Here is a 17,788-nt window from a genome sequence, read left to right as displayed (position 1 = left end):
GGGTAGGGAAAGAACCTGGAGGAGGCTTACCTAAAGCCTAGATAGAGAAATGGCATCCAGTTCCCATTTTATTGGCAAGAAGAATTCACATGACCAACCTAAGTGCAAGGGAGGCTGGGAAATGTAGTATAGCTAAGACTGACTACAATTGTGATGTGGAAGAAGGGAAGAATGGACTTAGATGAACAGCTGACAGCTTCTGCAACACTGCCTAAGACTAAAAGGTCTAATTGGTGGACTCTTTTCCACTGTAATTTCTTACGAGGCTCTAAAAAGTCCATAACCAATTTAAACCTCTTTGTTTTCCTCATGACTATAACCTTCCTATAGCAGCATACAGTAACCAGTAACTGACTGTACACCACTGTCAATGGCAGCTGATTAGAAAGGAGTTAAAATTAAAAACAACGGTCTCTCACCACCCTAAACTATACCCAATAAGGAAATCTGTGCCTTCACAGAAAGAGCTAGAGATTTATACCATTCGAAAAAATACTCCCATGGAATCTAGACGAACTTCTGTAGAACTCCAAGATTCCACTGAACACAGTTTGAAACCCTTAAAGCTACAGATAGGACAGGGTTGAATGCTGATTAAGAATTCACCCTTGAAATTCCCTGGGGGTCCAGTGGTTAAGACTGAGTTTCTGATGCAGTGGCCATGGGTTTGATCCCTGGTTGAGGAACTGAGATCCCACAGGCTAAGTGGCATGGTCAAATCGAAAGATAAAGTAAAATGTAAAAAAGTAGTTTCAAGTTTTTAAAAGAAAAAGAATTCACCCTGTGATTTAGACTCATGAGCAAATCTCCACTTCTGCAAACAGAATAGCACTAACATTGTTTCATCTGAGGATAGGAGAGCTAAAAGTTCTGATGGGAGCAGAATATTTTGGTATTCATAAGGGTCTCCCCTGCCTGCAAGATATCCTCTAGTCACTCTACCATGGCAAGCAAGACTATAACCTGACCGCAGCCTAAATTTCCCAATTCAATTCCAACATTTCTTTCTGCTGTGCTCCCTGAACCACTTGCTCTTTTCTAAGCATGTCATAACCTTTTGTACCCTTCATGCACATATTGTGTTTCCCACTTTGTCTGGAATGCCTTTCTCCTTTATTTCTGTGCATTGGAACTCCACCTTCCTAATGGTCACCACATCTGTCAAATCTTCCCTGATCTTCCTTTGTATGTTTTTTTCCTCCCACATTTCTTTGCTTGATCCTTACGACGTGTTACAATCCTATCTCATAACATTTGCTGGCTTCCTTGACAAACTCTGTGGCTAGACTTAAACTTCTTCTAGGGTAAGGACAAGTCTCAGTCACCTCTTCTTTCCTGCCATGTCTAGCCCAGTATCTTGAGGTAGTAGGTACACATCAGAAAGCTTCTCCTTTGGTGGTGGGGGGTGTTGAGGGGGGGTGCCACACTGTCTTGTGGGATATTAGTTTCCCAACCAGGGATCAAACCCAGGCCTCTGGCATTAGAAACATGGAGTCCTAACCACTGAACCACGAGGGAATCTCCCCCAAAAATGTTTGTTGAATTACAACTTCAGTTTTGAGACACTAAGTATTTACTTAAATTCAGTCCTTCTTTAGGGAAGAGAAAGTTATTTCCTCAAATGCCAAGGTAACCAGTAACTAATGTGCATTCAAGATATGATTTTAGATTTAGCACTGCATTTCAAACATAAATGTATTCAACTATTCCTGTAACATTCTTTGTAAAATGTCTGGATTAATAAAAAATTATTTCCTTTGAACAGCTCCCAAAATAGGTAGGTATGAGGAATCCAATATTGAACAAGACAGGTTTGGCCTTTTCCTTGAGGAGCTTATGATGCAGCTTGTCTGAGAGCCATCAAATCCATTACCAACTACAGACACTAACTGAGAGCCCATGAAATATGGAGGCATCATGCCAGGGGCAGTGGGGTGTTGTACACTGGTTAGGGTGTGCAGCGTGGAGTATCTGGAAACAGGTCACATACAAAGTCAGAATCTGGTTGAGAAGACAGGACATAGATAAAAACAAAAACTGCTAAGCACCATATGCTTATTACCAACTAGGAAATCATTCATCACGGGAGGCAGGCTTCCTTGCTAAGGCCAAGTAAGTCTGAAAAATGTCATGGAATTGGATGGACTTGTTCCAGGCCTTGACAAAATATTAGGCTCGGCTACAGGAAAATAAGAGAAAAGGAGGGCATTCCAGGGAGTGTCAGAGGAATGAACAGTGAATTTAAGAAAAAACGGAGCAACTTTACAGGAGGAGAGCCTCCACTCATCCTTTCTATGTTAATTCAGCACTCAAGATATATAACGCTCTGGAGAGGTGTTGGGTGGTTGTCACATGGGTACAGGGTGTGGCCCTTGCTCTAGAGGAGTCAAGGCAGAATTTCATCTCCTGGTGTCATCCCATTCTCTGCTTCCACTTAAGAGTGGAGAGCATTGTCTCTGAGAGTCCCTTTTCTTCCTGGTGATGGAGGGAGGACGCTCAGGAGGCTGGTATCTAGCTGATATTTTGTCTCATTAGCCAGCTAGTATGCAGGCAGGTATATGGGCTTCCCTGGTACCGCAGCCGGTAAAGAATCTACCTGCAATGCAGGCGATCCTGGTTCTATTCCCGGATCAGGAAGATCCCCTGGAGAAGGGATAGGTTACTCACTCCAGTATTCTTGGGTTTTCCTGGTACCTCAGCCGGTAAAGAACCCACCTGCAATGCAGGCGATCCTGGTTCTATTCCTGGACCTGGAAGTTCCCCTGGAGAAGGGACAGGCTGCCCACTCCAATATTCTTGGGCTTCCCTGGTGGCTCAGACAGTAAAGAATTCGCCTGCAATGCGGGAGACCTGGGTTTGGTCCCTGGGTTGGGAAGATCCCTTGGAAGAGGGCATGGCAGCCCACTCCAGTATTCTTGCCTGGAGAATCCTCATGGACCGAGTAGCCTGGTGGGCTATAGTCCATGGGGTTGCAAAGAGTCAGACACGACTGAGTAACTAAGTATACAGTACATGCAGGTATACGCTAAATGGTGATGTCAATAGGGACAGAGGATGGAGCTGGATGATCAGGGGCTGGAAATTTGGGTGTAGATTTCAAACATTTCTCTCCCCATTCCACACTGTTAGAATTACTGGCCATTTCTTCTAATTCTTTCTAGAATAGCATTTCTTCCATTCTCCTCTTGTGCTTAAAATTAACTGTGATTCACAGAACTTAAAAAGAGTTACTCTAGGGGCATTTCCTGTAGCAAAGGAAAAAGGATAATAAAATGTCAGATGAAAGAATGAATCACCTTAGTTTTGAAATATCTCCTTCAAGGAGAAAAATATTATCAACACCTGAGTAAGATGTGAAATATCACGTACAGAGAAAAACATATCCCCTCACTTTGTGTTCTCCTTCTTACTCTTTCCAGTCTGCCCAGGCAGGAACAACTGTTTTGTCAATATTCTAAATAAATTTCTGTTTACAAATAATAAATGCTGGAGAAGGTGTGGAGAAAAAGGAACTGTTCTATACTGTTGATGGGAATGTAAATTGGTGCAGCCACTATGGAGAACAGTGTGAATGTTCCTTTAAAAATTAAAAATAGAGTTACCATATGATCCAGCAATCCCACTACTGGGCATATATATATCCAGGAAAAACCATGATTTGAAAAGACACATGTACCCCTAGGTTCACAGCAGTGCTATTTATAATAGCCAAGACATGGAAGCAACATAAATGTCCATCATCAGAGAATATGGTGTGTATATGTATATATATGTACATTTATACACACATATACATATGGGCTCCCCTGAGGGCTCAGACAGTAAAGAGTCCAACTACAGTGTGGAAGACCTGGGTTCAGTCCCTGGTTGGGAAGATCTCCGGAGGAGGGGATGGCAACCCATTCCAGTATTCTGGCCTGGAGAATCCCCATGGACAGAGGAGCCTGGCAAGCTGCAGTCCATGGGGTCACAAAGAGTCGGACATGACTGAGCGACTAAGCAAAGCACATATACATATATGTGTGTGTGTATAGATAGATAGATAGATATACACACACATACACAATGGGATTTTCCAGGCAAGAATACTGGAGTGGGTTGCCATTTTCTCCTCCAGGGGATTTTCCCAGTCCAGGGATCAACCTGCATCTCCTGCGTCTTCTGCACTAAAGGTGGATCCTTTTCCCACTGAGCCATTGGGAAAGTGCTCACAGTGGGACATTACTCAGTCATAAAAAAGAATGAAATAATACCATGTACAGCAACATGGATGGATCTAGAGTTTATCATACTAACTGAGGTAAGTCAAACAGAGAAAGACAAATATCATTATGATATTGCTTATACGTAGAATCTAAAACTATATATAAACAAAAGTACAAAACAGAAATAGTCACAGACGTAGAAAACATACTTATAGTTAGCAAAGGGGAAAGGTGGGGAAGGATAAATTAGAAGTTTGGGGTCAAAATATACACACTAATATATAGAAAACAAACAACAGAGACCTACTATATAACAAAGAAAACTATACCCGATATTTTGTAATAAGTTACCAGGGAAAAGAATCTGAGAAAGAATATATATACATATATACATATATATACACAAAAAACTTCTCTGTGTACCTGAAATTAACACATTATAAATCACCCTAAATTTTAAATACCCTAAATTGTTAATTATACAGCAAATTTATTTAATAAGGTGATCCAGCGAATGTATTAAAAATACCCTAATTTTAAAACATACTAAATAAAGTTCACATAAGTTAGAAGCCTTATATCTCTAATAATTTTTCTGGCTCTTTCTTTTTCTACTCAAATATGAATTCACTGTGGTTCTAATTTTTGATCAGAATTACTCTAGAATAACATACAATCTCACGAATGACCTCCTGTGTTTTTTTTTTTTTTTTTTTTTTTTTTTTTTTTTTTTTTTTTTTTTCCTCCTGTGTTTTGAAGAGATCATTTTCTTGATAAGCCCCCCGACTCACTTTTTGCAAGTCTGGCAGTGTAGTTTATTGGCTTTGTAATAGGAAGCTCTTGTCATTAGGGACTAAGCTAAGATCACCAAACTAATTCCCATATATTCTTAGTTGAGCTTTGAATCACAAAAGTAGTAGAAGGCCCAGCATGATATCTCCTCTGAAATGAGCAATCCCTTAATTAAACAGAAGTAAATAGAGGTTACAACGTGTTCCTTAATTAAATAGATGTAAATGCCCAATCACTGTGCTTTCCACACACATCAATTTCGCATCATCTCATTTTCCTGTTTGCCCAGTGGAAATGAAAATTCTGAAGCTCTATTTTGGTTGGAATATCCCAAGTGTGCCTGCCAGGCTGGGTATTCAATCATGAATATTTACCTACTGGTTTATAGAAATGTGTAACTGGTGTCTACTCTTCCTTCCTTTAGCATCTGTGAGCTTAGGAATGACTATGAACCGTACATTACTGGACCTTCAAAGAGAAGTGGCCCTGCTTTTGCCCAACAAAGCATCCTGACTCCCATCTTGGGAAAACATACATGGAGACCTGAGGTGAAGTGTGTGGGGTGGAAAGGGGCAGCTAACATAAAAACTGAGCCCTCTGTGTTGGGTCACACTGGGTGATTCTGAGATATAATGCCTTGTGTCTGCTGTCTTTCTTTACACCCATCTCCACAGTACTCTGGGGGATTGTAAATGTAATTCATGGAATCTAAGATGGTTCATATTTGTATGTCAACTTGACTGGCTATGGTACTCAATTCTTCAAAAACTAGCCTAGATGCTGCCAGGAAGGTATTTTGTAGTTATCATTAACATTTACAATCAATTGGCTTTAAGCAAAGGGGATTACCTTCCATAATATGGGTGGGCCTCATCCAATCAAGTGAAGACTCTAAGAGCAAAAACTGAGGTTTCCTGGAGAAGAAGGAATTCTGCCTCAAGATTACAACACAGAACTTCTGTCTGCGTTTCCAGCCTGCTGGCCTAAATTACACATTTTAGATTTGCCAGCATCTACAAATCGCATGAGTCAATTTTTTAAAATAAATCACCCTCTATGTATATACACATCCTACTGGTTCTCCTTCTCTAGAATCCTGACTGATAGTAGTGAATTTGTCTAAATTATGAAAGCATTATACTTCTAATTTTCAGAAAGTAGCCCAATTCAATCACAGCTTAAAGCAAGCTAACTGACAGTGCCTTCAAACTGCTAAGATGAAAGAAGGACTGGGGTGGAGAAGGCAGAACTGAGTCCACCCACTCAAAGTGCTGATCACATTTAGGTAGATATAATCTTCTTGTTAGCTCTGGCATGGCCAGCAACTTGCCATCTATGAACTAGATGGTTATCAGAGGACAGCAGTGGGTTAACAACATTTTAACCGAGTCAAACTGTTAATTGGAATAGAATCCATCTCAATGTATTCCTAGAAACAGTTCTGCTTTTCTGAAGCATTAGGAATAAATTGAGGTGGATCCTATTCCAATTAGAATTTATGATTAAGACGATCATTTCAGGATGACAAGCTAAGCAAAGTTATGTGTATCTGAAAATCTGTATGACTGATGGATCTTAAAGAAAAAGATTACATGAGAGGAAGTGAAAATTGTAATGACCCACTCTCACTGGTGATTTCTCCCCAGTCCTTGAATTTCCAGCAAAGCAATTGATATTTGAAGGTTAGGTTCAAGGACTATTTTCATTGACTCATAGGAGTTCATAGGTGGAAAAAACCTTTTATAAGTGGAGGTAAGCTCAGAGAAGATGATTGACTTGCTCCACAGTGATGACAACCAGAGGTGTCTGTTTCACCAACTTCATCTGGAGGAATGGACATTCCCTCTACTTCAGCCTCAAGAGTAAAATGAGTCAACAGTTGAAACAATTCTCTTCGGGTACATGCTCAGTCACTTCAGTCATGTCCAACTCTTTGTGACCCCATGGGGTATAGCCCACCAGGCTCCTCTGTCCATGGGATTCTCCAGCCAAGAATACTTTTCCCCTTTTCCAGGAATCTTCCTGACACGAGGATTGAACCCATGTGTCCTGCATCTTCTGCACTGTAGGCAGAGTCTTTACTGCTGAGCCACTGGGTGGCCTCTGCTTTTCTTCCTCTAAAATCATTACTGAGAAGCCAAGTACACTTCTCACTTTGGAATAGAATCAATGGGTATAAAGATCATGTGCTCAAACTGGCACTGAGGTTCAAGGAAAACCATATCCATTAAGACCAAGCATGTGTCAAGCAATCTGACAAAAATCTAGAGGATGTTATCAGAATACCTGTGCTTCACCTAGTACTGTGCTAAGTACTTTCAGTAAGTCTTTACAACACTTCTGTGAGTAGGTCCTATTTCTATTCCCATTCACACAAGAGGAAATTGAGGTAAAGAGAAGTTAAGCAACTTGCCCAAAGGTCCACAGAGAGAGGAAGTGCACGGCTGAGACATGAACCAGGGCAATGTGCAGCCAGAATTGACACTCGCCAATGTGTTGTCCCAGGCCAGCTCTCACTGAATCTTCACACTTTCATCATAGTGATATTATGCTCACCATTTTACAGATGGGAAAACCAAGGCTCAGAAACTATGAAGAACCCATCTGAGATCAATGTATTAGCTGCTTTGCAGACCATCTGCCCCCAGATATTCCTGCTACACAACTTACCAGTGATTTGTCTACTAATGGTTGTTTTCTCTCCCAACTTCTGAGTGCACATATGATTTCAATAAAGAAAATAAAGTCTGTCACTGTCATTTTCCCCCATCTATTTCCCATGAAGTGATGGGACCAGATGCCATGATCTTAGTTTTTTGAATGCTGAGTTTTAAGCCAGCTTTTCACCCTACTCAGTGACAGATTTCACCTTCAGTGATGGATTTTATTTTCTTGGGCTCCAAAATCATCATAGACAGTGACTTCAGCCTTGAATTTAAAAGACACTTGCTCCTTGGAAGAAAAGCTATGACAAACCCAGACAGCATATTAAAAAGCAGAGACATCACTTTGCTGACAAAGATTCATATAATCAAAGCTAAAGTTTTTCCAGTAGTCATGTGGATGTAAGAGTTGTACCATAAAGAAGGTTGAGTGCTGAAGAATTAAGGCTTTCAAACTGTGGTGCTGGAGAAGACTCTTGAGAGTCCCTTGGACAGCAAGGAGATCAAACCAGTCAATCCTAAAGGAAGTCAACCCTAAATACTTATTGGAAGGACTGATGCTGAAGCTGAAGCTCCAATACTTTGACCACCTGATGCAAAGAGCTGACTCATTGGAAAAGACCCTGATGCTGGGGAACTGAGGAGAGGAGAAAGGGACAACAGAGGATAAGATGGTTGGATGGCATCAATGACTCAATGGACATGAGTTTGAGCAGACTCTAGAAGACACTGAAGGACAGGGAAGCCTGGCGTGCTGCAGTCCATGGGGGTCACAAAGAGTTGGACACGACTTAGCAATTAAACCACAACAACAACAGCATGACTTCGATAAATAAATTAATTTCCTGGATTCATGTTTACTTAATGTTTTCAGGTAGATTAAAGCCAGTTCTCCATTTGTAGAGAGATAGGTATATGGGCCAATATCTTTATAGGCTTTAGTTTTGAGCAAAGTGCACACAGGTCATTCCTGCCCACTGGTGTTTCCCAAACTTCCTTGGAAACAATCACCTTGTTAAATATAAACTCCAGGACCCCATCCCAGACTCAAATATTCCTAAACCCCACAGAATAGACCTAGAAAGCACCATGAATAACAAGAACCCCAATATGATCCAGTTCCTCAGGGGAAATTTGGGAATGCTGAATAAAAGTGTCCTCTTATCCCTCTTTCAGGGCCAAAATTAAATGGCAGCACAATGTCAGACAGATCTGGCTTTGAATACATGGGCTTTACATCCAAAACACTTGCTCGATCACTTACCAACTTTATAGTTTTCAGATGAGTCATTTGGCCTTTTGATACTTCAAGGTTCTTCTCTGTCCAATGGGAATAACAAAAGCATCTATTTCACGGTGGTGTTCTGAAGAACAGATGAAATATAGCATATAAAACATCTAGCATAGTACCTGTCACAGAGGCAGGGATCAATAAATGTGAAGTGTTCCTTCTTCCTTATTTCTCCTACTTAGGGAATTTACATTCCAGAGGAGTCAGCATCCTTAGTTCTCAAAGGTACAGCTTCAGCCTTCAGCAGTAGGTGCAAGAGCCAAGTGGTAGAGACAGGCACGGGAGCCTTAAGCCACCCCTGAAACCATACCACACACATCTGTGGGGGCAGGTGAAGCAAAGAAGGGCACCCTGAGCTCCAAGCTGCAGGGGCACCCACTTCCACCTGGGCGACAGGGCTCACTGTTGCAGTCCAGGACCCATCTGATCCTGGCACAGTGACACATGTTCCTATGAGGACTTGGATCAAATCCACTGACCTTAAAGAGTTCCCAGAGGTCCCGGAAAGCAAAGATCCAGGAGAAAGTATCTCTTCATGGCTGGGCTGGTCCCTCATCATCAAGACTGAGGAAGTTCTGGGGCATGAGCCTCTCTAGCAGTTTCCAGGTTTGGCTCAGTCAGAAGTACCTCCTCTAAGTCAGTTCAAGCCTGAACTCCAGACCTTAACCTGTAACGGGGGTGAGGGCAAACATGTATCCATCCATTCACTTCCTTTTGTCTCTAAGATGGACTAGACTCTGTACTAGACCTTTGGACACCTGGTCCTGTCCTTCAGAAGTTTACTGCCTAACAGGCAAGGTCACACAGTGTTAGTTATCATGAGGGATAACCACAGAGTACCTCAGAAAGTCACTTCCAATTGTTTCAAATCCTCAACACAGACCACAGGCACTGCATCTCGTGGCTCCTGCCAACACCCGCCAGTTTCATCTCACACCCCTTTCCCAACCCACTGCAACTGCACACCAGCCACTGGACTTCTTTCTGTTCAGTGAGTAAACCAAGCTCTTTTTAGGCTCAGAACCAGGCCTTTGCCTCAACCCTTCCCCTTCTCTTGTCGAGACTATTTTTTTTTTTTTTTTTGACTGTGCTAGGTATTCATTGCAACAAGAGAGCTCAGTAATGGTGGCACACAGGCTTCTCTAGTTGTGGAATGCAAGCTTAGTTGCCCCTTCCTCCCCTGGCATGTGGGATCTCAGTTCCCTGACCAGGCATGAAACCCTCACCCCTGCATTAGAAGGTGAATTTGTAACCACTGGACCCCCAGGGAAGTCCCTGTCTGGACTTCTTAACTATGCCTTCCGAAGGGAATCTACTCTTGATTCGCAGACCAGGAGACTTCCAGTCTGCTTTATCTTTGTGTCCACAGCACTGTGCATTGCACCTGGTGTACATGATGTCAGAACAATTCATTTTTTTCTGGATATTAAATAACTTATCATAGATTCCCTCCACTTGATTGTCCCATATATCCAAGTACAGACGTGCCCACATCTCTGCTATCATTAAAAGAAACTTGATAGGTCTCAACCATTTGCAGCAAAATCCTAGTAAATGTTGTAAAATTACAGATGCTTTCTTAGCAGAAGCCAACTTGGATTCTTCTTTTGGGGTGAGGTTCCCTCCCCCCATAGAAATAGAAGAAAAGCACCACTTTAGTAGGAGAAACAGATCCAGATCTTTCACTTTTGGTTGTGGTGGTGTTTTTAACAGCAAATGTTTTTCTTCCTAGTACTCACTGGTGACCTGGGGCCAATTAACTGAATTTTAGAGTTTTGTGAGCTGATTGTTGGACCTAGACATTATTAAAAATCATATAAATGTGCAATTAAATAAGTTACATTAAAAGCAAAGGTTCAGTTCAGTTATTCAGTCGTGTCCGACTCTTTGCGACCCCACAGACTGTAGCATGGCAGGCCTCCCTGTCCATCACCAAATCCCAGAGCTTACTCAGACTCATGTCTATTGAGTCAGTGATGCCATCCAACCATCTCATCCTCTGTCATCACCTTCTCCCCCCGCCTTCAATCTTTCCCAGCATCAGGGTCTTTTCAAATGAGTCAGTTCTTCCCATCAGGTGGCCAAAGTATCAGAGTTTCAGCTTCAGCATCAGTCCTTCCAATGAGTGTTCAGGACTGATTTCCTTTAGGATGGATTGCTTGGATCTCCTTGCAGTCCAAGGATCTCTCAAGAGTCTTCTCCAACACCATAGTTCAAAAGCATCAATTCTTCAGTGCTCAGCTTTCTTTATAGTCCAACTCTCACATCCATACATAACTACTGGAAAAACCATAGCTTTGACTAGATGAACCTTTGTTGGCAAAGTAATGTCTATGCTTTTTAACAAACTGTCTAGGTTGGGTCATAACTTTTCTTCCGAGGAGCAAGTGTCTTTTAATTTCATGGTTGCAGTCACTATCTGCAGTATTTTAGAGCCCCCCCAAAATAAAATCTGTCACTGTTTCCACTGTTTCCCCAACTATTTGCCATGAAGTGATGGGACCAGATGTCATGATCTTAGTTTTCGGAATGTTCAGTTTTAAGTCAAGTTTTTCATTCTCCTCTTTCACTTTCACCAAGAGGCTCTTTAGTTCTTCTTCACTTTCTGCCATAAGGGTGGTGTCATCTGCATATCTGAGGTTACTGATATTTCTCCCAGCAATCTTGATGCCAGCTTGTGCTTCAGCAAGCCCTGTGTTTCTCATGATGTACTCTGCATATAAGTTAAACAAGCAGGGTGACAATATACAGCCTTGACATACTCCTTTCCTGTTTTGGAACCAGTTTGTTTTTCCATGTCCAGTTCTAACTGTTGAACAAAAAGTATAAATGTACAAAACACATGACTTCCTGTTTATTCTATGGTATTTTTGTGTTATCTATACTCTTGATAGGTTTTAGGAAGCATTACTATGAACAAAGCTAGTAGAGGTGACAGAATTCCAGCTAAACTACTTAAGATCCTTAAAGATGATGCTGTTAAAGTGCTGCATTAAATATATTAGCAAATTTGGAAAACTCAACAGTGGCCACAGGACCAGAAAAGTTCAGCTTTCATTCTAATCCCAAGAAAAGGGCAATGCTAAAGAATGTTCAAACTGCCATACAACTCACTCATTTCACATGCTAGTAAGATTATGCTCCAAATCCTTCAAGCTAGGTTTCAACAGTACCTGAACCAATCGCTTCCAGATGTACAAGTTGGAGTTTGAAGAGGTAGAGGAACAAGAGATCAAATTGCCAATATCCATTGGATCATGGAGAAAGCAAAGGAATTCCAGAACATCTAGGTCAAGAAGCAATAGTTTGAACTGAACATGAAACAACTGACTGGTTCAAAACTGGGAAAGGAATAAAACAAGACTGTATATTGTCACCCTGTTTATTTAACTTCTATGAAGTGTACATCAGGCAAAATGCCAGGCTGGATGAGTCACAAGCTGGAATCAAGATTGCAGGGGGAAATATCAATAACCTCAGATATGCAGGTGATATCACTCTAATGGCAGAAAGTAAAGAGGAACTATAAGAGCTTCTTGATGAGGGTGAAAGAGGAGAATGAAAAAGCTGGCTTGAAACTCAACATTCAAAAAACTAAGATCATGGCATCTGGTCCCATCACTTTATGGCAAATAGAAGGGGGAAAAGTAGAAGCAGTGACAGATTTTCTTTTCTTGGACTTCAAAATCACTGAGGACAGTGACTTCAGCCATGAAATTAAGATGCTTGCTCCTTGGAAGGAAAGCTATGACAACCCTAGACATTGTATTAAAAAGCAGAGACACCACTTGACCAACAAAGGTCTATATTGTCAAAGCTATAGTTTCCAGGAGTCTCGTATGGATGTGAGAGTTCATCCACAAAGATGAGCTGTGCTGTGCTTGGTTGCTCAGTCGTGTCTGACTCTTTGCAACCCCATTGACTGTAGCTCCTCTGTCCATGGGATTCTCCAGGCAGGAATACTGGAGTGGGCTGCCATGTCCTCCTCCAAGAGATCTTCCCAACCCAGGGATCAAACCTAGGTCTCCTGCATTGCAGGTGGATTCTTTACCATCTGAGCCACAAGGGAAGCCCAAGAATACTGGAGTGGGTGGTGTTTCCCTTCTCCAGGGGATCCTCCTGACCCAGAAATTGAACTGGGGTCTCCTGCATTGCAGGTGGATTCTTTACCTGCTGAACTACCAGGGAAGCCCATTAGAAGGCTGGGCATCAAATAATGGATGCTTTCAAACTGTGGTACTAGAGAAGACCTCCTGAGAGTCCCTTGAACAGCAAGGAGATCAAACCAGTCAATCCTAAAGGAAACCAACCCTGAATATTCACTAGAAGGACTGATGAAGCTGAATCTCCAATACTTGGGCGACCTAATATGAAGAGCTGACTCATTGGAAAAGACCCTGATGCGGGGGAAGATTGAAGGCAAAAGGAGAAGGGGTGGCAAAGGATGAGATAGTTGGATAGCATCACTGACTCAATGGGCATGACATGAGCAAGCTCTAGGAGACAGTGAAGGACAGAAGAGCCTGGTGTGCTACAGTCCATGAGGTCTCAAAGAGTCAGACATGACTTAGGGACCGAGCAACAACAACACGCTCTTGTGTTTATTGACATCTATCATGTCGGTGTGGTGGTAGATGTCCTATATTATGGTGTGCAACTGCTTTTCTCTTCCTGACTTTGCATTAAGAGACATCACGTAGATAGATTGACATCAGCTTGGTGAGAGCATTTACCTAGGAAACTGACAAATGCCACAAATCAGGGCTTATTCATTTTTTTTTTTTGGAAGCTTGTTTTCAGCATCTACCAGCACACTACTGCCACTAACCAAAGACAAATGAGATCAGTTCTTGATTCCCAGAAGTTTGCAATTCAGTGGCAGATCCACACACACACACATACACACACACACACACAAAGTGTAGCATGACCCAAGGCAGAATGGAATGTATTGAATAGAGCAATGGACAGCAGTCAGGAAGTGGGTGGCTGAGATCTGACTGATTTGCCTTCAGATGTGGGACATAAGATGAAAAGATTCATAGATGAGACCCAGAACATTTGCTTTGCTATCTAATTTTTTGGATACTTACTAATGAATTATGCAGAAAGATCTTTCTATAGACACTAACTTTCAGCCTGTGATCAATTCATGCACTTACCTTAAGGTGAGGTGCTCAGCTTCTTTCTCTGCCAGGAGAAGATCAGTAGGTATAGGTCAGACTGTTTGAATATATCAGAGAGCTTGGAATGCCTCCAAAGATGGTATTCCATCTTTGTGCTGTGAACTAGGCCCTCCCCATGGTTAGGAATCACTTGGCCTATTCATTACTGGAGCTCAGTGAAGTGTGTATTGATTTTTCTCCAAAAGATTTACCAGTCTGAAGCAGAAGCCCTCTAACAAAGATAAAATATTAATAGCATTAAAAAGGTACCAGACTCAATTTTTGTTATTATCAAGGCCAAGAAACTGTTAAAAATGTTAAAAGATGGGTGGGGAGTTCTAATCCAACCAAGCTGCCAGTAGTGATGGGCGTAGAGGTCTCTAAACCTGAGTCGAAGAGAGGGTTCCCAGTTTGTTCTTAACACGGTTGTCAGGGGATGCTTTGTTGAACTTTAACAGTTATGTTCCAATTTAACTTGCATGTTTGTAGCATTTTAGAGAACTAGTCCAGTTATTTTCAGGTTTTAAATTATATCTACACACCTACATATATCTATGTCTATCTGTGTATCTATTAGCTATCTATTCATCTATCTAAGAGTGAAAGGGAAGATATTAAGGGAGGACAGAAGAGTGGGAGGAGAAACAAAGGGGAGGGATAAAGGGAGAAGAGAGGGAGAAAGTTAGGAGGAAGAGGAGGACAGTGAAGGCAAAGGGGAAAGCAGGGCACTTAGGCTTGGGAGCAACAGGGGACAGATTGGAATCCCAGCTCTTCCACTTTCAATGGATGCCAAACCAGTGAAAGTTTTCTCATCCCCATTTTAAAAAAATTAATTTATTTTAATTGGAGGATAATTACTTCACAATATTGTGATGCTTTTTGCTATATATCAATATGAATCAGTCATAGGTATACATGTGTCCCCTCCCCACCATTTTACAGATAAGAAAACCGAGGCTGAGATTGGAAATTATAAAATGGGGGTGAGAAAACTTTCACTGCAGGGTTTTCCAGAGAATCAGGTGAGCACAGATGCGGGAAGAGGAGTCCCAGCACATCCATCCGTTAAGTGTGGACGCCATGATGACGTGCAGTAGGAGTTCTGTACCTCTTTGAAAGGACGTGCTTTCTCCCCTGGGGCCTGGGCTTGGAATCTCTTGAAAGTGGAGCCCAGGTGTCCACCCACCTGAGAAGGTAGTACTGATGTGCTGGGTGCCAGGGCATTTCTGCTGCAGAGGATGCCAGGATTCCTGTGGTTTCATCGGGTGCACCACGGAGGTGCAGCCAACCATCAATGAACTTTCCACAAAGACAGTTTGCTTCACACGGATCTCCATCCATAACCTTTACTGGTCTCTGTAGAGTCATTACGACCATTAGGCTGTGGACTCAGCACTGCTTTAGCTCTTAAGTTAATACAACCGAGACTTTTTTACTTTCCTATTGGGAAGGAACATGTGCCATTTTAGTGATTTCTTAGATCATTCCATAAGTAAATCAAATATTCTTTCAAGCCCAGTTATCAAAACTGTGTCCTCTGATACCACATCTTCCATCAAACTGCAGTAATCCAGACCAATACATTTTAAACCTCTGCTATCTCCTAATACCATCCCTACTAGATAGAGTAATTAAATTTGTACTTTTTTTTTACAAGTCGTACTCAATAAATCTGAATAAATTAACAACGCATTACTAAGACTGCTACATTAAATTTGCATAGTGCATTTAATGAATATGCAACTGCAAGTGAAAAGGTCTGCTACTGCGAACCTCCCACATTAGCATAACTACTTCCAGCATGTTTCTTAAATAATGCACTCATTTGCACATCACTGACTTGGCTAATTCTAACTTCAGTCAGGGTAGCCTTGTAATTAAGACTCTTGCTTTAATTTTTAATGAAGTTTATGTTACATCAATCCTGACAGTAATGAGGGGACATGGAAACAAAAAGGCTGCTAATAATTAAATTCACAAACCAGTTTGAGGGATAATAATTCCTGAGGAGAAATTACATGACTAATTATTAATTAAATATTCATACTATTGCACAGCCATCTCACTTAACTGCTCTTCTTGTTGGTAATAATATTGAGCTGTGGATGACTTTTGCCAACCATTCGGAGTTTAAGGTCTCTGGTTAATTTTAGTGCGCCGTTAATCAATATGACACAAAAAATAAAATTGTTTTAATTGGTATCATTTTATTGTGTCTAAATATTACTACAGTTGGTTTAGTTTGTGGAGAATTAATCTAGTTAGTCGGTGCCTGTTTTATGGAAACATAAATCCAGTTTATATCCATAAACATCTAATGGCAGGACAACTTGACCTTTTTTTTTTGTAACATTACTGTTTACAGATAATTACACCAACTCTTTAAAAGGTTATTTAATAGCTTTGCATTCATCACAGTAAAATGAAAAACATGCAATATTATTTAACTCCAGCCTGTTCTGAAGAGGTCTCTAAGACCCCCATTTACCCCCGCTGAAAAGTAAGCAATATTAATGTGTGGGTTTTTAGGAAATGTATGAGAGTTTTCTTTGAATGTGTACAGATTTACTGTTTGGGTCTGGATCAGCAAATGTCTAACTCATAACTGAGATGCAATCTGATAAGGAAGAAAATGTTTCTTATCATTGTAACTTCCATTCCAAGAAAACATAAGGATGAAGGTTTTATGAGTCTGGAGATCAAAAATGGCAACAATTTCCCTACAAAATTCAGTAAACAAACATTACAAAGCCAGAGAAATTACTATGATGAGACCTAATTGGCTGCAATATTTATTGTAGAGATGCTTTTCTCCCCCTTCTGTTTTCAAAGCAGTGTTTAGGCATCTGCATTTCTAATGAGAAAGTCCCCATCTGTAGGCAAGTTTAGCAATGACAAGAAAAGATCGACAATATTTAACTGGATAATATTAACCATTAAATTTAAACAGATCATGACATTTGTTTAAAACTCTGATAAGTTCAGAACAAGAAGCTTCACCAGACCATTATGCATATTATAAAATTAAATACTCATAGCAAAGGGATCATTTTATCCTGCAGGGGTCTTTGGAAATTCTGGGCCAGGGCAAACATTTCGTTTGTCTAATAATTCAAACTAGGTGACTCATCAAAGTGGACCAAGTCTATGACCATCAACCATGGGGCAAGGATTTCCCTCAGCTACTCTTGTCACTTTACTACAAACTGACAGGTTTGTAGGGCATCATTACTGGACCTGGTGTGTATCAATTGCTCCGTTTTGCTAAACCTTAAAAATCTTTTCAACTTTTCTTTTTTAATCTACTCATTTAAACTAACACCTGAAGGCAATTGGAAAAGACCATTCCCCATGAGATAGCTTACAGGCACGGGTCAGGGTAAAAATGTCACAGTAGGGTCTGGGTCACTGGTCTTGCTTTTTCATTCATTCATTTCAGGAAACTTTCTATGTGAGAAATCTTACCTGGATGGCAGTAAGACCTCCAGACTGGGCAAAGTGAAGGCACAGAAGCAACCAGGCTCATGGGTTAAACTCTGGGGTACTTGTTCTGTTCTGGAGGAACATGCAGAGTCCTGCCTTTTTTCAATCTGTTGCTGTGTGCATGCTATATCTGTCCCAGGTCTAGTAGATGGAGGGAACCATCCAATACCAAGGAGCCCTGCTGACCAG

Source organism: Muntiacus reevesi, chromosome 7 (assembly GCF_963930625.1).
Source record: "Muntiacus reevesi chromosome 7, mMunRee1.1, whole genome shotgun sequence".
In the NCBI taxonomy this organism is placed as follows: domain Eukaryota; kingdom Metazoa; phylum Chordata; class Mammalia; order Artiodactyla; family Cervidae; genus Muntiacus; species Muntiacus reevesi.
This window is presented reverse-complemented; position numbering follows the sequence as displayed.